The sequence below is a fragment of the Notamacropus eugenii genome, chromosome 1 (assembly GCF_028372415.1).
Source record: "Notamacropus eugenii isolate mMacEug1 chromosome 1, mMacEug1.pri_v2, whole genome shotgun sequence".
NCBI lineage: Eukaryota > Metazoa > Chordata > Mammalia > Diprotodontia > Macropodidae > Notamacropus > Notamacropus eugenii.
Genome location: NC_092872.1, coordinates 627,118,587 through 627,137,453, shown reverse-complemented (window position 1 = coordinate 627,137,453; position 18,867 = coordinate 627,118,587). Strand labels below are relative to the sequence as shown.

The 18,867-nt window shown below is 36.3% G+C and overlaps 1 pseudogene; it reads right to left on the bottom strand.

The window, feature by feature from the left end:
- Nucleotides 1-7,615: 7,615 nt before the first annotated feature.
- Nucleotides 7,616-18,867, bottom strand: part of LOC140519288 (nuclear receptor coactivator 5-like) — an 84,088-nt pseudogene continuing 72,836 nt past the window's right edge.

Genomic DNA, 18,867 nt, shown 5'->3' with positions numbered 1-18,867 from the left:
GAAGAAGAGGAGGGAACTGTCCCAAGCTTCTTTTGCTGGGGGCCAAGTACTTGGTCACTGGTATTGTGGCCTGGGACCTCAGAAGCTGGCAACTAGAGGTTGTAGGGGTCTGGCAGCTTAACCAGTGCTGAACTTGGGCCATTAACACTGAGCTCTCAGTTTTGAGGGGAGATCTGGCCTATGGAGGATAGTTGCTCAGAAGCCTGGGGACTTTTGGCTGCTGAGGAAGCCTGCTCACCTAGAGTTCTGCTTCCTGGAGTTTTGCTGAAGCACAGGAAGTTGGGATGCTGGAAGACACCTGCCTTTCAGGGCATGTGGTGGTTTTCCAAGCTGGAGGCTATCAATTACATTGCCCATCCCAAAATACTTGTAGGGTCCTGGTATCCTGGTTTGCCTCTTCCACCACTCTGGGGCTCTGGATCTCCTGCTTCTTTGCTGAAGTTGGGCTTTCCCCTGGCTTTCTAAGATGGCTCCTTTTCTGTACTGCTCCTCTTCTCCTGATGAGGACCTTTTTTCTGTTAATCACCTAAGCCTCTCAGGCTAAAAGACTGGGGCACCCCATATTTCTTCTGACTTCATTGTTCCAGCATTTTTCCTGGAGTGGTATTTTCTGGGGTTTTAGAGATCAAAAAGGGAAATTGACAGTGATTTACTGCTTTTTCTTCCATATTGGCTCTCAGAATTCCCAAATATTCTTTACTGTAAATTCATGGAATGGTACAGATTTTGTTTTTACCACTTTAAAATGAGAAGGTTGGACTAAATGACATTTGAGATCTCTTACAGTTCTCAGTCTGACCATATGAACAATGAATTATCTCTTCTAGTTCATAAGTTCTATTTCTCAGCAGTATGGTATAGTAGATAGAATGCTAGATCTCAAATTGAGAACAATCTGAGTTTGGATCTCACCTTTGATTCTTAATAGCCTTCTGATCCTTAACAAGTCATATAATTTACCTGACCTCATAATGCCTACCTATAAAATGGGGATATTAATAATTATAATTTACTTCATTATAGGCTTATTATTTGTATTAAATGTGGTTATGTATACAAAGTGATTTGTAAATTTCAATAAATATGTTAGCTGTAACTATATGAAATATGTATTAAACCCAGAATCATATACTATGAGAGTTAGTAAGTAAATCAGAGATCAGTTTTTCTGTCCATTAGCTTGACTGCAAATTAGGCAACCAATAGATACAAGGTAAGGCAGTGGATAGAGGGCTGGCCATGGAGTCAGGAGGACTTCTGATCTGGCCTCAGACACTTACTATTTTATGGCCGTGTCAAGTTGCTGAACCCAGTTTACTTCAGTTTCCTCATTTGTAAAATGAGCTGAAGAAGCAAATGGGAAGCCACTCTTGTAACTTGGCCCGGAAACCCCAAAATGGGGCCATGAAGAGCTGAAAAGACCTCATAGAACTGAACAACAAAAACAAATGAGACAGTCATTATAAAGTACTTAGCAAGGTGCCTAGTACAAGATAGGCATTTAAGGGCAACTAAGTAGCTATCCAATGGAGCCTAGAGTCAGGAAGACCTAAGTTCCAATCTGGACTCATACTTACTAGCTGTGTGACCCCTAGCAAGTCATCTTACTCTGTTTGCCTTGGTTTTCTCATCTGAAAAATGAACTAGAAAAGGAAATGGCCAAGTACTCTAGTATCTTTTTGCAAAGAAAACCCCAAATGGGGTCACAAATAATTAGACACAACTCAAACAACTGAATAGCAACAAAAGATATAATAGTTCTGGTTAATTATTAATTTCTCTAGGCCTCAGTTTCCTCATCTGCAAAATGAGAGATCTATGCAAGATGATTTCTAAGTTACCTCTCAGCTCACAATTCTCAAGTGCTATGATCTTATGATCTTTAGTCTTCCCAGGTCTGATACTCAGTCATATACTCTAGAATCCTTTCCAGTGCAAAAATGTTGGATTTTTACGATTCTATATATACTTATTAATACTTAGTATGTGCATAACACCTCTCTTTACATTCTGATTATCCTTTACAAGGTTTAATAATAGAATAGCCGAGTCGAAAAAGATTTTGGGGATCTTCTAGTTCAACTCCCTCATTTTGATAAGGGAAATGATGTCTTGAAAAGTTAAATAACTTACAGGGGTCCTCCCTGAAGTTGATCTCAGTTTTTCTTACCCAGAATTCTTTCTTTTACATCACAACTTCTAATCCAGGTTAAAAAAGATCTTAATCAATTGAACATACACATTTACAGAAGGTAAAGTCTTAGTGGTAGAATTTCAAGGAGATTTTCTTGCTCAGAGAGACTTTTTAGTGTACAGATTGAAATTTAGTAACACATTCACTGGTATTTGCTTTGACCCTCCTTGTCATTTAAGAGAAATTTAAGTCAAACATGCACACACACACAACACACACACACACATACACACACACACTGCATAAAGGTTTTCTCTTTGATTTCAGCATGACTGTCCATCAGTTAGGAACTTCTGAGGTAGCAACTGGGGAGTAATTTAGCTGGGATTATGGTGGAAACAAAAATAAATTTTCAAAAGGAGGTGTGTGTGTGTGTGTGTGTGTGTGTGTGTGTGTGTGTGCTCTGCTCCTGGGCAAGCTGAAAACCAATATGAAAAGATATAATCTTGCTCATCTATATATCCTTCTTCCTTTGATTCAGGGGATCTTCTTTGTTTACCAGGGGCTTTTTATTTGTTTGTTTGGTTTGTTTAGTGTTATTGAATTTTTTTCAATCAAACACACTTCCTTGAAAAAAATTATGGTTTATTTAAAAGAATAACAATATATATGAAATTAGCTTTATGGTCCTGACATAATTAAAGCAAGGGGGCTTAAATAAATATTGTATTAGCTACATTGATCTGAAGGTGTTTGGATCTAAAACTATGGGTTGTGACAGCAGCATCTTAAGTTATTCTAATACAAACGGTTATATTTTGTATGTGATCTTGAGAAAGTCTAACTGTGGTTGAAGGTATATAGCCCCATTTGAAGCCATAGTAGGAAAAGCATTGAATTTTGAGTAAAGGAGCTCTGGATTTCTGTTCTTATTCTCATGCTTAGGTATGGAGCAAATAACTATTTCCCTGAACCTCACTTTCTTCTTCACATACATGATATTTAATGGTTCTTTAAAGTTCAAAAGTATCTTTGAATACATTATGTCATTCAAGTGGTTTAGACAAGATGTACTTGGAGCTTCCTTCCAGTTCTAATTCTATGATACTAAGCTCATGATCTTAATTGCATGATTCTCCATATCTATCTTAAACTTGTGAGGTAGCTATTGTACATATTTTAACCCCCCTTTACATGAGAAGTAACTAAGACCAGAGAGGTTAAATGGTTTCCCAATGGTTACACAGTCAAAATACTTGTGGTACGTTACTTATAGGAAAAGGTGCCAAAGTGTTATTCCTAAAGCATAGATCTGGTCAAGTTATTGCTCTCTACAGTAATCTCCAGCAGCTCTCAATTTCCTCTAGGATCAAATAAAAATTATTCTGTATGTCATTTGAAGCCACTTACAAACTGGCTTCAACCAACCTTTCCAGGTTTATTATATATTTCTCCCCTTCACACACATTATAGTTCAGTCAGGCTGACCTTTTTGCCATTCCTCACATGCCTCATTCCATTACCTAGCTTGTATTTTGCTTAACTTGCTCAACATGCCTGGAATCAACTCATTTCCTACCTCTGGCTTTCAGACTTTTTAGTTTCCTACAAGAATCAGACACAACCCTTTCACAAAAGGTTTTTCCTGGTTCCCTAATGTATCAATGCTTCCCTAATCAGTTACCTTATATTTATTTAGAATATATTCTGTGTAAATTTCCATGTATATGTGTTGAGATCCAATTCCCACTTGATGAGCTCCAATGATGGGAAACACATCCTTCCAATACACCCTAATCTAATTTTGTGTGTCTTTACTTGTTGGAACATTTACATTTATTTTGAAGTATAATTTTTTACTCATCAACTTCCACTTAGTGTTCATAGTTTTCTCCTCTACCACCAAGCAAAACAAAACAAGGCCATTTTATGTTCCTCTAGCAGCCTTTTAAATGCTTGAAGAGTGCTATCCTGTCACCTTAAATCATCTTTTCTCTACACAAAGCATTTCCAGTTCTTTTAGTTAATTCCATGGTTTCCAGAGTGCTTAACATCCAGCTCATTATTCTAGGTGATCAATGTTCTTCTTAAAATATGATGTCCAGAACTAAATATAATATTCCAGAATTAATCTGTCAAGAGCAGAAGACAGTGGCACTACTATCTTCTTTCTGGATACTATTTCTATTGATATAATCTGACATCATATTAAGTTCATTGACTACTATTTCACAGCATTATTTTTTTTCTTTTTTAAATTTATTTATTTAATTTTAACAATCATTTTCACAAAATTTTGGGTTCCAAATTTTCTCCCCATTTTTCCCCACCACGCCAAAATGCCAAGCATTCTAATTGCCCCTATCACTGATCTGCCCTCTCTTCTCACATCCCTCCCTTCCCTTGTCCCCATCTTCTCTTTTGTCCTGTAAGGCCAGATAATTTTCTATACTCCATTACCTGTATTTCTTATTTCCTAGTAGTAAGAACAATACTCAACAGTTGTTCCTACAACTTTGAGTTCCAACTTCTCTTCATCCCTCCTTCCCTCCCCACCGATTCCCTTTGGGAAGCAAGCAATTCAATATACGCCATATCTGTGTAGTTTTGCTAATGACTTCCATGATAGTCACGTTGTGTAAGACTAACTATATTTCCCTCCATCCTATCCTGCTCCCCATTGATTCGGTTCTCTCTTTGGATCCTGTCCCTACACAAGAGTGTTGACTTCAAATTGCTCCCTCCTCCCATTGCTCTCTCTTCTATTATCCCCCCCCGCCCCCCCCGCTTATCCCCTTCTCCCACACTTTCCTGTATTGTAAGATAGGTTTTCATACCAAAATGAGTGTGCTTTTTATTCCTTCCTTTAGTGGAATGTGATGAGAGTAAGCTTCATGTTTTTCTCTCACCTCTCCTCTTTTTCCCTCCACTGAAAAGTCTTTTGCTAGCCTCTTTTATGAGAGATAATTTGCCCCATTACATTTCTCCCTTTCTCCTCCCAATATATTTCTCTCTCATTGCTTTATTTCATTTTTTAAAGGTATTATCCCATCCTATTCAATTCACTCTGTCCTCTGTGTGTGTGTGTGTGTGTGTGTGTGTGTGTGTAATCCCACCCACTATCCAGATATTGAAAAGTTTCAAGAGTTACAAATGTTGTCTTTCCAAGTAGGAATGTAAACAGTTCAATTTTAGTAAGTCCCTTATGACTTCTCTTTGCTGTTTACCTTTTCATGCTTCTCTTCATTCTTGTGTTTGAAGGTCAAATTTTCTTTTCAGCTCTGGTCTTTTCATCAAGAATGCTTGAAAGCCCTCAATTTTATTGAAAGACCATTTTTCCCCTGAAGTATTATACTCAGTTTTGCTGGGTAGGTGATTCTTGGTTTTAGTTCTAGTTCCTTTGACTTCTGGAATATCATATTCCACTCCCTTCGATCCTTTATGTAGAAGCTGCTAGATCTTGTGTTATCCTGATTGTATTTCCACAATACTTGAATTGTTTCTTTCTAGCTGCTTGCAATATTTTCTCCTTGACCTGGGAACTCTGGAATTTGGCCACAATGTTCCTAGGAGTTTCTCTTTTTGGATCTCTTTCAGGAGGTGATCAGTGGATTCCTTGAATACTTCTTTTCCCCTCTGGTTCTAGAATCTCAGGGCAGTTTTCCTTGATAATTTCATGAAAGATGATGTCTAGGCTCTTTTTTTGATCATGGCTTTCAGGTAGGCCCATAATTTTTAAATTGTCTCTCCTGGATCTATTTTCCAGATCAGTTGTTTTTCCGATGAGATATTTCACATTATATTCCATTTTTTCATTCTTTTGGTTTTGTTTTGTGATTTCTTGGTTTCTCATAAAGTCGTTAGCCTCCATCTGTTCCATTCTACTTTTTAAAGAACTATTTTCTTCAGTGAGCTTTTGAACCTCCTTTTCCACTTGGCTAGTTCTGCTTTTAAAGCATTCTTCTCCTCATTTGCTTTTTGAACCTCTTTTGCCAATTGAGCTAGCCTATTTTTCAAGATGTTATTTTCTTCAGTATTTTTTTGGGTCTCCTTTGGCAAGGTGCTGATCTGCTTTTCATGCTTTTCTTGCATCTCTCTGATTTTTCTTCTCAGTTTTTCCTCCACCTCTCTAACTTGATTTTCAAAATCCTTTTTGAGCTCTTCCATGGCCTGAGCCCATTGAATATTTATTTTGGATGTTTGGGATACAGAAGCCTTCACTTCTATGTCTTTTCCTGATGGTAAGCATTGTTTTTCCTCATCTGAAAGGATGAGAGGAGATATCTGTTCACCAAGAAAGTAACCTTGTATGGTCTTATTTTTTTCCCCTTTTTTGGGCATTTTCCCAACCAGTTACTTGACTTTTGGGTCCTTTGTCAAGAGTAGGGTATACTCTGGGAATCTGTGAGATCTCAGTTTCTCCAAGGTGGCACAATCAAGCTTGTACTGGTCTGGACACAGAAAGGAATTTTTATGCCCAGAATTTTAGCAGTTACTTCTCCACAGCCACCTGGCCTTCAGTTCCCAAGTCAGCACTGGGGACTGATTTTCAGATAAGTTGGATGGGTGGGGCAACCATTCAGTATGAGACAAAGACCAGCTCTCCCAGTGTCTCCACCCAGGGCTGAGGTAAGACTCAGCTCTTCAATGCCCCCAGGGGTTTTTACGCTTCAACAATGGAGCTTCCATATGAGCTGCTGTGCAGGCTCTGTGGCTGCTGCCTGCTGCTGGAGCTATAGGAAGGCCCTTCTCCCTTCCTGACTAGCTGATAAAACCCCGTCACTGACCTTTGGTGCCTGTGGGCTGAGGGATCTGAGGACCTACTTCTATGACTAGAGATTCTGCCTCTGAGGTGTCCTCCTCCCAGAGTCTCATCACACTGCACCACTTGGCCAGGGCTGGGCTGGGCTCCATGCTTGACTCCGCATCTGGCACACCCGACGTTTCCATGGGCCTTTCAGGTCACTGTGGGCTGGAAATCTCCACTCTGTTGTTCTCCACTTCTGGTGCTCCAAAATTTGTTGAGAGTCCCTCTCTGCAGGTATTTTATGGGCTGTGGGGAGGACCCTGAGTAAGTGTGTCTTTCTAGTACTCCATCTTGGCCCCAAGCATTATTTTATGAGTTCATTTTACACCATTAATCCAGGTTCTTTTATCATTTGGATTATTATCTACCTATACCTTCCATTCTGTGCTTGCACAGTTATGTTTCTATGCTTGTGTAGACTTTGCATTTATTGTTCTTAAATTTAATGGTATTAGATGTAGCCTCACATTCTAGCCTATTGAAATCCCCTTGGATTATAATTCATCATCCTATTTGATAGTCATTTCTTCATCCATTCATTAAACAATTATTTCAACAAACTTTGCTTAAATACCTCAGATACTGTGCTAAGTATTAGGAACAAAGAAAAAATGATCATTTCCTGTTCTCTTGGAGCAGTGGAGACAGAGATAGTGACTGGAGCAGAAGTAATCTCAGGAGCCACCATATCTGAAGACAGCAAGACCTAGGTCCAAAACTACTCCACTGAACCCTTCCACAGCCATTTCCCCAACCAGAACAAGAAATGTAACTGCTGGCAGATTTTCACCTGGATTTTCACTGATGTCACTGTCTGACAGTGGTACAAATGTGTCTACAAGTTTCTCTGTCCCCTGTCCTGGGTGAATACTTGGGATGATCAAAGAGTAGAAGATATCTTCAATGGGAATATCTGAGCTGTTTCCTCTTCCACCTTAATCCCCACCACCGTGCCTGGGACTGAATCTATTCTTCCTTCAGAGCATGGGAATGTAATCTGTCACTATCCCTGCTCTGGTGTACCTGAATTACGTTAAAATAATGTGCTAGAATCAGAAAAAAAATAAAGATATCTAGGCTCTTTTTTTGATCAACCCTTTTAGGTAGCCCTAACATTTTTAAATTATTGCTCCTTGATCTGTTTTCCACTTCAGTTTTTCTAATGAAATACTTTACATTGTTTTTACTTTTTTCCCAATTTTTCTTTGTATTGTTTACTGATTTCTCGTAGTCATTAGCTTCCTTATGTTCAATTCTAATTTTTAAGGAATTATTTTCTTAAGGGACCTTTTGGGTGTCCTCTTCCATGTGGGTGATTCTGTTTCTTAAGGAACTCTTCTACTCATTGGCTTTTTGGACCTCTTTAACCATTTAAACTAGTCTGCTTTTTAATGTGTTATTTTCTTCAGTATTTTCTTGTGTCTCCCTTTTCAAGCTATTGACTTGTTTTCATGATTTTCTTGCATCACCCTCATTTCTCTTCTCAATTTTTCTCTGCATCTCTCACTTGAATTTCAAAATCCTCTTTGAGGACTTCCATGATATAATACCAATTTACACTTTTCTTGGAGGCTTCAGATGTAGGAGCTTTGATTTTGTCATCTTCCTCTGATTGTGTTTTTATCTTTCTTGTAAGAATAGTAACTTTCTGTAGTCAGAGTTTACTCCCAATTGTTTTCTCAGTTTTTCAGCCTATTGTCTTTTAATTCTTTAATAAAATATGATTCTGCTTCTAGGTTGGAGGGTTCAATACTCCAAGCTTCAGGAGATTTGTGTAGCTGTTTTCAGAGATACTTCTAGGGACCTGTAAGTTTTCAATTCTTCCAAGGTTGTATGATCGAAGAACAGAGGGGGTGAGAATTCTTTTAACCTTACTCTCTTTGGATTTGGCTCAAAGTGGGAATAACACACACACTCAGTTGGGCATAGAAATTTTATATTAAACTACAGGAAAGTAGGAGGGGAAAAGTGAAAGAAATGTGGGGGGATGTTCAGAAAACTGGATAACAGTATGGCAGAAACTGGGCATAGACCAATGCTTGACATCATACACAAGAATAAAGTCCAAATGGATGCATGATCTGGGTATAAAGACTGATACTATAAACAAATTAGGGGAGCAAGGAATAGTGTATTTGTCAAATTTATGGAGAACAGAAAATTTATGACCCAACAAGATATAGAGAACATGATGAAGTGTAAAATGGGTAATTTTGATTATATTAAATTGAAAAGGCTTTACACAAAAAACCCCAATGCACTCAAGATTAGGAGGGAAGCAGAAAACTGGGAAAGAATTTTTGCAACTAGTGTCTGTGATAAAGGCCTCATTTCTAAAATATATAGAGAACTAAATCAAATGTACAAGAACATAATTCATTCCCCCATTGATAAATGCTCAAAGGACATGAACAAGGGATTTTCACAGGAAGAAATTAAGGCTATCTACAATCATATGAAAAAATGCTCCAAATCACTATTGATTAGAGAGATGCAAATGAAAAGAACTCTGAGAGACCACATCACACCTATTAGATTGGCTAACATGACAAAACAGGAAAATGTTAAATGTTGGAGAGTTGGAACACTAATTCTTGTTGGTATAGCTGTGAGCTGATTCAGCTATCCTGGATAGCAATTTGGAACTTTGCCCAAAGGGCTACAAAAATGTGTATGCTCTTTGACCCAGCAATATCACTTCAGGGACTCTATCCCAGAGAGGTCATAGAAATGAAAAAGGGTCCCACATGTACAAAAATATTTATAGCAGCTCTCTTTCTAGTGGCCAAAAACTGGAAATCAAGGGGATGACCATCAATTGGGGAATGACTGAGCAAGATGTGGTATATGAATGTAATGGAATACTAGTGTGCAATGAAATATGGTGAACAGGAAGACTTCAGAGAGACCTGGAAAGACTTATATGAACTGATGCTGAGTGAAAGGAGCAGAACCAGGACAAGTTTGTACACAGCAACAACCACAGTGTGTGAAGAATTTTTCTGGTAGACTTAGTACTTCATTGAAATGCATGAACTTAAAAAACTTCCAATGGACTCTTGGGGCAAAACACCTTCCACATCTATAGAAAGAACTATGGAATGCAATTGCAGGTAGAAACAGACCATTTTTAAAATTATGTTTTGTTTGGCTTTATGGTTTCTCCCATTCATTTTAATCCTTCTATGCAACATGCATTTAATAGAAATGGACATATAGAACCTATATAAAATTGTACACCATCTCAGTAGATGTTGGGAGGGAGTTGGGAGGGAGGGGAGAATGAGTGCGAGGGAGTGGAAAAAATCTAAGATACATGGAAGTGATTGTTGAACACTGCAAATAAAATAATTCAATTTAAAAAATTTAAAAAAGAAAAACTAAGAAAAAGAAAAATCTCCCCTCATAGAATGGAGGGGAGATTGAGGGAGGTGGTGTTGAAAAGCAAAATACTGGTGAGGAGAGATGTGCTGAAAGGAGAGAGAGAAGTAAAAATGGGCAAAATAGAATGGAGGTAAAAACACAGTTAGTATTCATAATTGTGAATGTAAATGTGATGTAGTCTTCATAAAAACGAAGCAGATAACAGAGTGGATGCTGCAATATATTGTTTACAGGAAACATATCTGAAACAGAGAGATACACACAAAGTAAAGATAAAAGGCTGGAGCAGAATATATTATGCTTCTGCAGAAGTTAATAAAAAGGAGGGGTAGCAATCCTGATCTCAGGCAAAGAGAAAGCAAAAAGAGATCTCACTAAAAGAGTAAAGGGAGCAAACTGTATCTTGCTGAAAGGTACTGGTTAAAAGTACCAGATATAATGAAGTAATATCAGAACTAAACATATATGCATCAAGTGGTATAAATTCTTAGAGGAGAAGTTAAGTGATTCACAGTGAGGAATAGAGAGAAAACTTATAATATTGGGGGACCTTAACATCTTGCTCTCAGAATTAGATAAGTCTAAGCACAAAATAAATAAGAAACAAGGTAAGGAGGTGAGCAGAATTTTAGAAAAGTTAGTTATGATAGGCCTTGAGATATGTCTATAGAATGTTTATAGAACGAAATATGCCTTTTATTTTTGACACCAACCCAAAAATTTACCGTACATTAGGGCATAAAATCCTCACAACCCAATGGAAGAATGCAGCAATATTAAATGAACATTTTCATACTATGAAGCAATAAAAATTAAGTGTAATAAAGGACCATGGAAAAATAGATTAAAATTAATTAGAAAGAGTCGAATCCTAAAGAATTATTGGATAAATAAAAATGGAAAGGAGTCCCACATGTACAAAAATATTTATAGCAGTTCTCTTTGTGGTGGTTAAGAACTGGAAATTGAGGGGATATCCATCAATTGGCTGAACAAGTTGTGGCACGTGAATGTAATGGAAAACTATTGTCCTATAAGAAATGATGAACAGGAAGATTTCAGAGAGTCACAGGAGGACTTATATGAATTGATGTTGAGTGAAAAGAGATGAACCAGGAGACCATTGTACGCAGTAACAACCACAGTTTTCAGTGAATTATTCTGGTAGACTTAGCCCTTCACATCAATGCAAGGACCTAAAACATTCCCAAAGAACTTGAGCCAAAATGTCATCCACATCCAGAGAAAGAACTATGGAATTGGAACACAGAATGAAGCAGAATATTTTCTCTTGTGTTATATTTTCTTTTGGTTTGTTTTTTCTTATGTCTTCCCCCAGTCATTTTAACTTTTTTATGCAACATGACTAATATGAAAATGTGCTTAATAAGAAGGTATGTACAGAAACCAGATAATATTGCATGCCATCTTGGAGAGGGAGGGAAAAGGAAAGGGGAGAAAATCTAAGGCTTATGGAAGTGATTGTAGAAAACTGAAAACAAATAAATTAATAATTTAAAAAAGAATTATTGGATCAAACAGCACATCATAGAAGCAATCAATAATTTCATCAAAGAAAATTGTATAAGTGAGACAACACACCAAAACTTATGGAATGCAGTCAAAACAGTTTTAAGGGAAAATCTTATATCTCTAAATGCTTACATGAATAAAACAGAAAAAGAGATCATTGAATAGGGTATGCAACTTAAAAAGCTATGAAAAGAATAAAATAAAAATCTCCAATTAAATGCCATTTTACAAATTCTGAAAATCAAAGGAGAGATCAATAATATTAAAAGTAAGAAAATTATTGAGTTAATAAATTAAAGTAAAATCTGGCTTTATAAAAAAATAACAAAATATATAAACTTTAGTTCATTTGATTAAAAGAGAAGACCAAATTACCATTACCAAAAATTAAAAAGGTGCATTTACTATCAATGAAGAGAAAATTAATGCAATAATTCTGAGCTATTTTGCCCAACTGAATGCCAATAAATTTGACAATCTAAGTGAAATGGGTGGATATTTATAAAATATAAATTTCTCAGATTAACAAAAAAAGAAACAAAATACTTAAATAAAGTCAATTTAGAAAAAAGAAATTTAGTAAGCAATCAATGAAGTCCCTAAGAAAAAATTTCCAGGGCCAGAAGGATTTAAAAGTAAATTCTATAAAAATTATAAAAATTCTATAAAACACCTAAAGAACAATTAATTCTTACTATATATAATTAGCTATTAATTCTAATTATAAACTATTTGGAAAAATGGGTCAATAACCAATTCTATCAAATTCTTTTTATGACACAATGCTGTTACGTCAACCAGGAAGAACAAAAACAGAGAACAAAAATTATGGACCAATTACCCTAATGAATATTGAAGCAAAAATTTCAAATAAAATATTAGCAAACAGATTATAACAATTTATCATGAGGATAATACACTATGAACAGGTGGGATTTAACCAGGAAAACAAAACTGGTTCAATATTAGGAAAACTATTAGCATAATTGACCATATAAATAACAAAGCTAAGAAGTTGTATGATTATTTCAGTAGGTGCTGAAAAGACTGTTCACAAAATACAGCACCTAGTTCTATTTTAAAAGGCCACAAAACATAGGAATCAATGGAATTTTCCTTAACATGATAAACCATGTCTATCTAAAGCCATTAAGAAGCATTATACATAATAGGGATAAGCTAGAATCCTTCCCAGATAGATCAGTAGTGAAACAAAAATGTCCATTATAACCTCTCATTCAATATCGTACCAGAAATGTTGCCGTTAGCAATAAGAGAAGAAAACACAATTGAAGGAATTAGAATAGGTAATGAGGAAATAAAACTATCTGCCAGTGATATGACACTATACTAAGAGAGTCATAGACAATCAACTAAAAACCTACTTGAAACAATCAACAACTTAGCAAAGCTGCAGGGTATAAAATAAACTCACATAAATATCAGCATTTCTATGTATTACTAACAAAGTCCATCATCAAGACATAGAGAAATTCCATTTAAAATAATTGTAGACAATATAAATCATTTGGGAATCTACCTGCCAAGACTGACTCAGAAACTATATGAACACAATTACAAAACACTTTTCACACAGATAAAATTACATCTAAGCAATTGGGGAAAAAAATCAATTGTTCATCCATAGGCCAAGCTAATATAATAAAAATGACAATTTAACCTAAATTGATGTACTTATTCAGTGCCTCACCAATAAAACTACTAAAATTATTTTATAGTACTAGAAAAAAAAATTATCTGGAAAAACAGAAGGTTGAGAATATCAAAGGAATTAGTGAAAAAATGAGAAGGAAGGTGACCTAGCCATACCAGATTTAAATTATATTATAAAGCAGAAATCATCAAAACTATTTCTTAATGGGAAAGGAATGGAGCAGTGAATTAGTGATCTACTGTTTGATGAACCCAAAGACTCTAACTTCTGGGATAAGAACTCACTACTTGGCAAAACTGTAGGTAAAACTGGAAAATTGTATGGCAGAAACTAAGCATTAACTAATATTTCATACCCTATATATGATAAACTCAAAATGAGTACATGATCTAGGTATAAAGGGCAATTCTATGAGAAAATTAGGAGAGTAACGAATAGTTTACCTGTCAGATCTATGGGAAATGGGAGAATTTATGACCAAACAAGTACAATAACATTATGAAATGCAAAATGTATCATTTTGGTTACATTAAATTAATAAGATTTCACACAAAGCCAATGCAAACAAGATTAGAAGGGAAGCAGATAGATGGGGAAAAATTTTTACAGCCAGTGTTCCTGATAAAGTCATATTTCTGAAATATATAGAAAATAATCAAGTTTATAAGAATCAAAGTTTTTCTTCAGTTGAAAAATTTTCAAAGGATGTGAACAGGCCATTTTTAGATGAAGAAAGGACAACTATCTATAGTCAAATACAAAAGTATTCTAAATCACTAGTGATTAGAGAAATACAAATTTAAACAACTCTGAGTTGCCTCCTCCCATGTATCAGATTTATTAATATAACAGAAAAGAAAAATGGTAAATGTTGGTTATCTCAGGAAATTGGAACACTAATGCTTTGTTGGTGGAATTGTGAGCTGATCCAAGCATTCTGGAGAGCAATTAGGAACTATGCTCAAAAGGCAACCAAACTGTACATATCTTTAGTCATACAATACTACTACAGTCTGTATCCCAAAAAGATCTTCAAAAAGAGAAAAGGGCCTATGTATTAAATAATATGTATAGCAGTTCATTTTGTGGTGGCAAAGATTTGGAAACTGTGGAAATGCTCATCAGTTGGGCCATGGCTGAAGAAGTTATAGTATATGAATATAATGAAATGCTATTATGCTATAAGAAATGATAAGTGGGTGGATTTTAGAAAACACTTGAAAAGACTTATATGAACTGATGCTGAGTCAAGAGAACTTTAACCCAATAATAGCAATATTGTGTGATGAACAACTATGATAGACTTAGCTATTCTCAGTAATATGATGAGTCAAGATAGTTCCAGAAGACTCATGATGAAAAATGCTATCCACATCCAGAGAACGAATTATGGAGTCTGAAAACAGATGGAAGTATACTGTTTTCCCTCATTTTCGTTCTCATGGTTTGTCCCTTTTTCTCTGATTCTTCTTTCACAACATGACTTTTGTAGAAATATGTTTACAATGAGTGTACATGCACAACATATATCAGATTGCTTTCTGTCTTAGGGAGGAGGGAAGAGGAGGAAGTAGGGGAAAATTTGGAACGCAAAATCTTACAAAAATGAATGTTGAAAATAATTTCTATATGCAATTGGAAAAACTTAAGTGCAAAAAATACCACTTCATGTTGCTTTTATCTGTCAATAAAAACTGCCTCACTATAGATCATCAGGAAGGGATTTTTCAACTACCACTAGTGACCTCTTCTTTAATGAATGATCTTTCACTTGCTATCTTTTGTGGCTCTCCTATACTATTCTTGGGAGAGTAAGCGGCTTCTTCGTTTTCTTAGAGAACTCAGCTCTCTCCTTTTCCAGAAAAATCTTTCAATCTGTTTTTAATTTGCAATTATACAAGAGCCCTCTTTTCCCCTCTTCTCTGAGTATGTCTCTTCCATTCTTTATCATTCTGGAAAGAGCGAAGTCCCCTCTCCTCCACTGTTTATTTCCTTTTCTTTCTTATTTAAGTTTTATTTTTGTGTCATTCAGGAATCATAATTCTTTTCTAAAAAAAACAACAATGATACTAATTATAGCTAGTATTTCTATAAGGCTTTAGAGTTTGCAAAGTACATTATGTTCTTTTCTATTTTCTCTTTGTAACAACCATGGGAAGGTATTATTATCTCCATTTTACAGAAAAAGCAACTGAGGCTGAAAGAATTTAAATGATGTGTCTATGGTCACACATAGCTACTAAGTGAATCTGGATTTGAATTCAAGTCTTCCTGATTTAAGGCCCTGACTATGGCCTATTATCCACTTTATGCTGCCTCAACTAATCTAAAGTATGGAATTTCAGGTTATCAGAACTAACAAATGGAGGATTCGTGATATGTATTATGTAGGGGGTTCCAACTGAGATGACCTTTAAGTGTAACTAGATTCTAAGAGTTGAAGCTTCAAAGGAAATGTGGCTGTTACTGTGTACAATGCAATTTTTTTATATCAAATTGTGGTATATGAATGTAATTGAATACTACTGTGCTGTAAGATATGATGAGCAGGCAGATTTCAAAAAAAAAACTGGAAATATTTAGATGTACTGGTTCAAAGTGAATTGAGCAGAACTAGGAGAACATTGTACAAAATAGCAGCAACATTCTAAGATGATCACCTATGAATGACTTAGCTATTCTCAGCAATACAATGATCCTAGGTAATTACAAAGGACCCATGATGAAAATCACATCCACAGGAAAGAAAAATGATAGTTTGATATAGATCTAAGCATACTAATTTCACTTTCATTTTGTGCTTTTTTCTTTTGATCTTTTTCTTCTTCCATAACGTAATATAGAAATGTTTTATATGATTGCACATATATAACCTATGTCAAATACTTTACCATCTCAGTGAAGAGGAAGAGAGAAAGTGGGGGAGAAATTCTGGAATTCAAATATTTTTAAAATTGTAAAATTTGTCTTTACTTGTAATCAGAAAAAAATAAAATATCATTTGGTAAAAAAAAATAAAAAATAAAATGTCATTAAAAAACTCTTTGGTATCAGGGTGCCTTCATACTGTTTAAAATAAATGAGAACTCCTGAAAAAGCCTTTTGTTTATGTTTGCCACATCTGAAATTAAGACATCTTAGTATTATCATGAAAATAGTTTTGGTCTTATGGATATTCTGAAAGGATCTTGGTGATTGATCACCATGGGCCACCACTTTGAGAACTGCTACTCTGGAGAACTGAGAGATTTCTAACCTGCTACAGGGCTTACTACTGGGGAGAGCAGTGACTGAAGAGTTTAAAGTTGCTAATGAGGCTGCTGGGATGTGGAAATAAACATGCCCGAAAATACATGTTTCATCATTTTTTTTTACATTTTGATACCCTGAAGCAAAGCCCTACTTGCCCTTCCTGAGTTAAGGATGAATGTAAAGGTATTTCTTAAGCCTTTACTATGGTCCAAAGTCTAAATAAAGCTTTTATGATTGAGAGGAAAAAGCAGAAGATATGCAGTCTGAAAATCTTGAAGCAAATGCTTGCTCAGTTCTTTACTAGCTTTGTCACCCACAGAAAGTTCCTTACCCTCATTGGTACTGTTTTCATCAACAAAATAAGAACTAGCTGATTTCCTTATGATTTTTTCTATCCCTAAATCTCATGTTATTTCACCTTCATTAAACAGAAAGACCCCTGAAACCTTTACTCTAGTCCAATTCTACTACCTGGGTAAGACCCTCTTTAAAGAGACTGGATATTTTAGCCTAGACAGACTAACTTGCGTTTATACTGCAGACTATCCTGTACTCATCTACTGACAGCAACAAAAATAGCTTACTCTACTATTCTTTCCTAAAAGGATTTTCTCATTGAAACAATCAATGATGACTCCCCTTCATTCCTCCTCCATAGACATGCTGCTGAACAAAGCTGTGTTCTCTCTAACCTCATTAGAAAAACTCATTCAGGTAAGATTCTTCATTAGCAAAAGTTGCTTTCTTTTTTCCTTTCAAGCTGTCTCCCACATTTTAATTTACTGGACAATACTAATGAACTTTAAATAGAGTAACTTTGGTTGAGAGATAATTTAGTAGGTGCCAGGATAATTTATGAGAAAAGTGATATAGTAAAACATGAATGCTCCAAAATTTACTACATGACTCATTGGAGGTCACTGGATGGGGATCTGGCCAAGCCTTTTTTTTTCTTTTTAACTTTTTCTTTTTCATTTTTTAACACAGTTTATAATAGATAAAACAATTCAAACTTTTGGTAAGGTGACTCTTCTTTTTAAAGCATTTACAATATGGACCACAAAAAAATTCTTTTTAAATGTTAATCAAGGGGAGGAGCCAAGATGGCAGAGTAGAAAGATACACATATGCTAGCTCTGAACTCACAGCCCATAAGATATCTGTAAAGAAGAAATCCAAACAAATTCTGGAGCCGCAGAAGCCACAGAACAATGGAGTGGAGGAGATTCCTGTTCCAGAGAGCCCTGAAAAACTGACCTGAAGGGTCCGTCACACACTGAACCCAGAGCAGAGGCAGCATGGAGAGGAGCAGATCCAAGTAGGCTTCAGGGACAGAATCTCCAGCAGCCACACAGGTCCCTCCACTCAGAGGTGACAAGGGTCAGTGAGATAGTCTTTCTGGGTGGCCGAGAGGGGAGTAGGGTGTCCCCATGTCTCGGGCCCCCCTGGGAGGCAGGAGAGGAGGCAGGGCAGATGGGGGCTCCCAAGGCAGGCAAGAGCTTAGATCCATTGTGAAAGGTCTCCACATAAACCCCCTGAGGGAACTGAGCCCCATGAGGTGGCCCTGCCCCCACCTGAGCAGCTGAACTTAATCTCACACTGAATAGCAGCCCTGCCCCCACTGAAAGCCCTGAAGCTAGGGAGCTGCATTTGAATCTCAGACCCCAAGTGCTGGCTGGGCGGATCTGAAGAGGAAGCTCAGAAGTCAAGTCACTGGCTGGGAAAATGCCCAGAAAAGGGAAAAAAAAATAAGACCATAGAAAGTTACTTTCTTGATGAACAGACATCTCCTCCCTTCCTTTCTGAGGAGGAAGAACAATGCTTACCATCAGGGAAAGACATAGAAACCAAGGCTTCTGTATCCCAAATATACAAAAGAAATATTCCATGGACTCAGGCCATGGAGGAGCTCAAAAAGGATTTTGAAAATCAAGTTAGAGAGGTGGAGGAAAAACTTGGAAGAGAAATCAGAGAGATGCAAGAAAAGCATGAAAAGCAGATCAGCACCCTGCTAAAGGAGACCCAAAAAAAAGCTGAAGAAAATAACACCTTGAAAAATAGGCTAACTCAATTGGCAAAAGA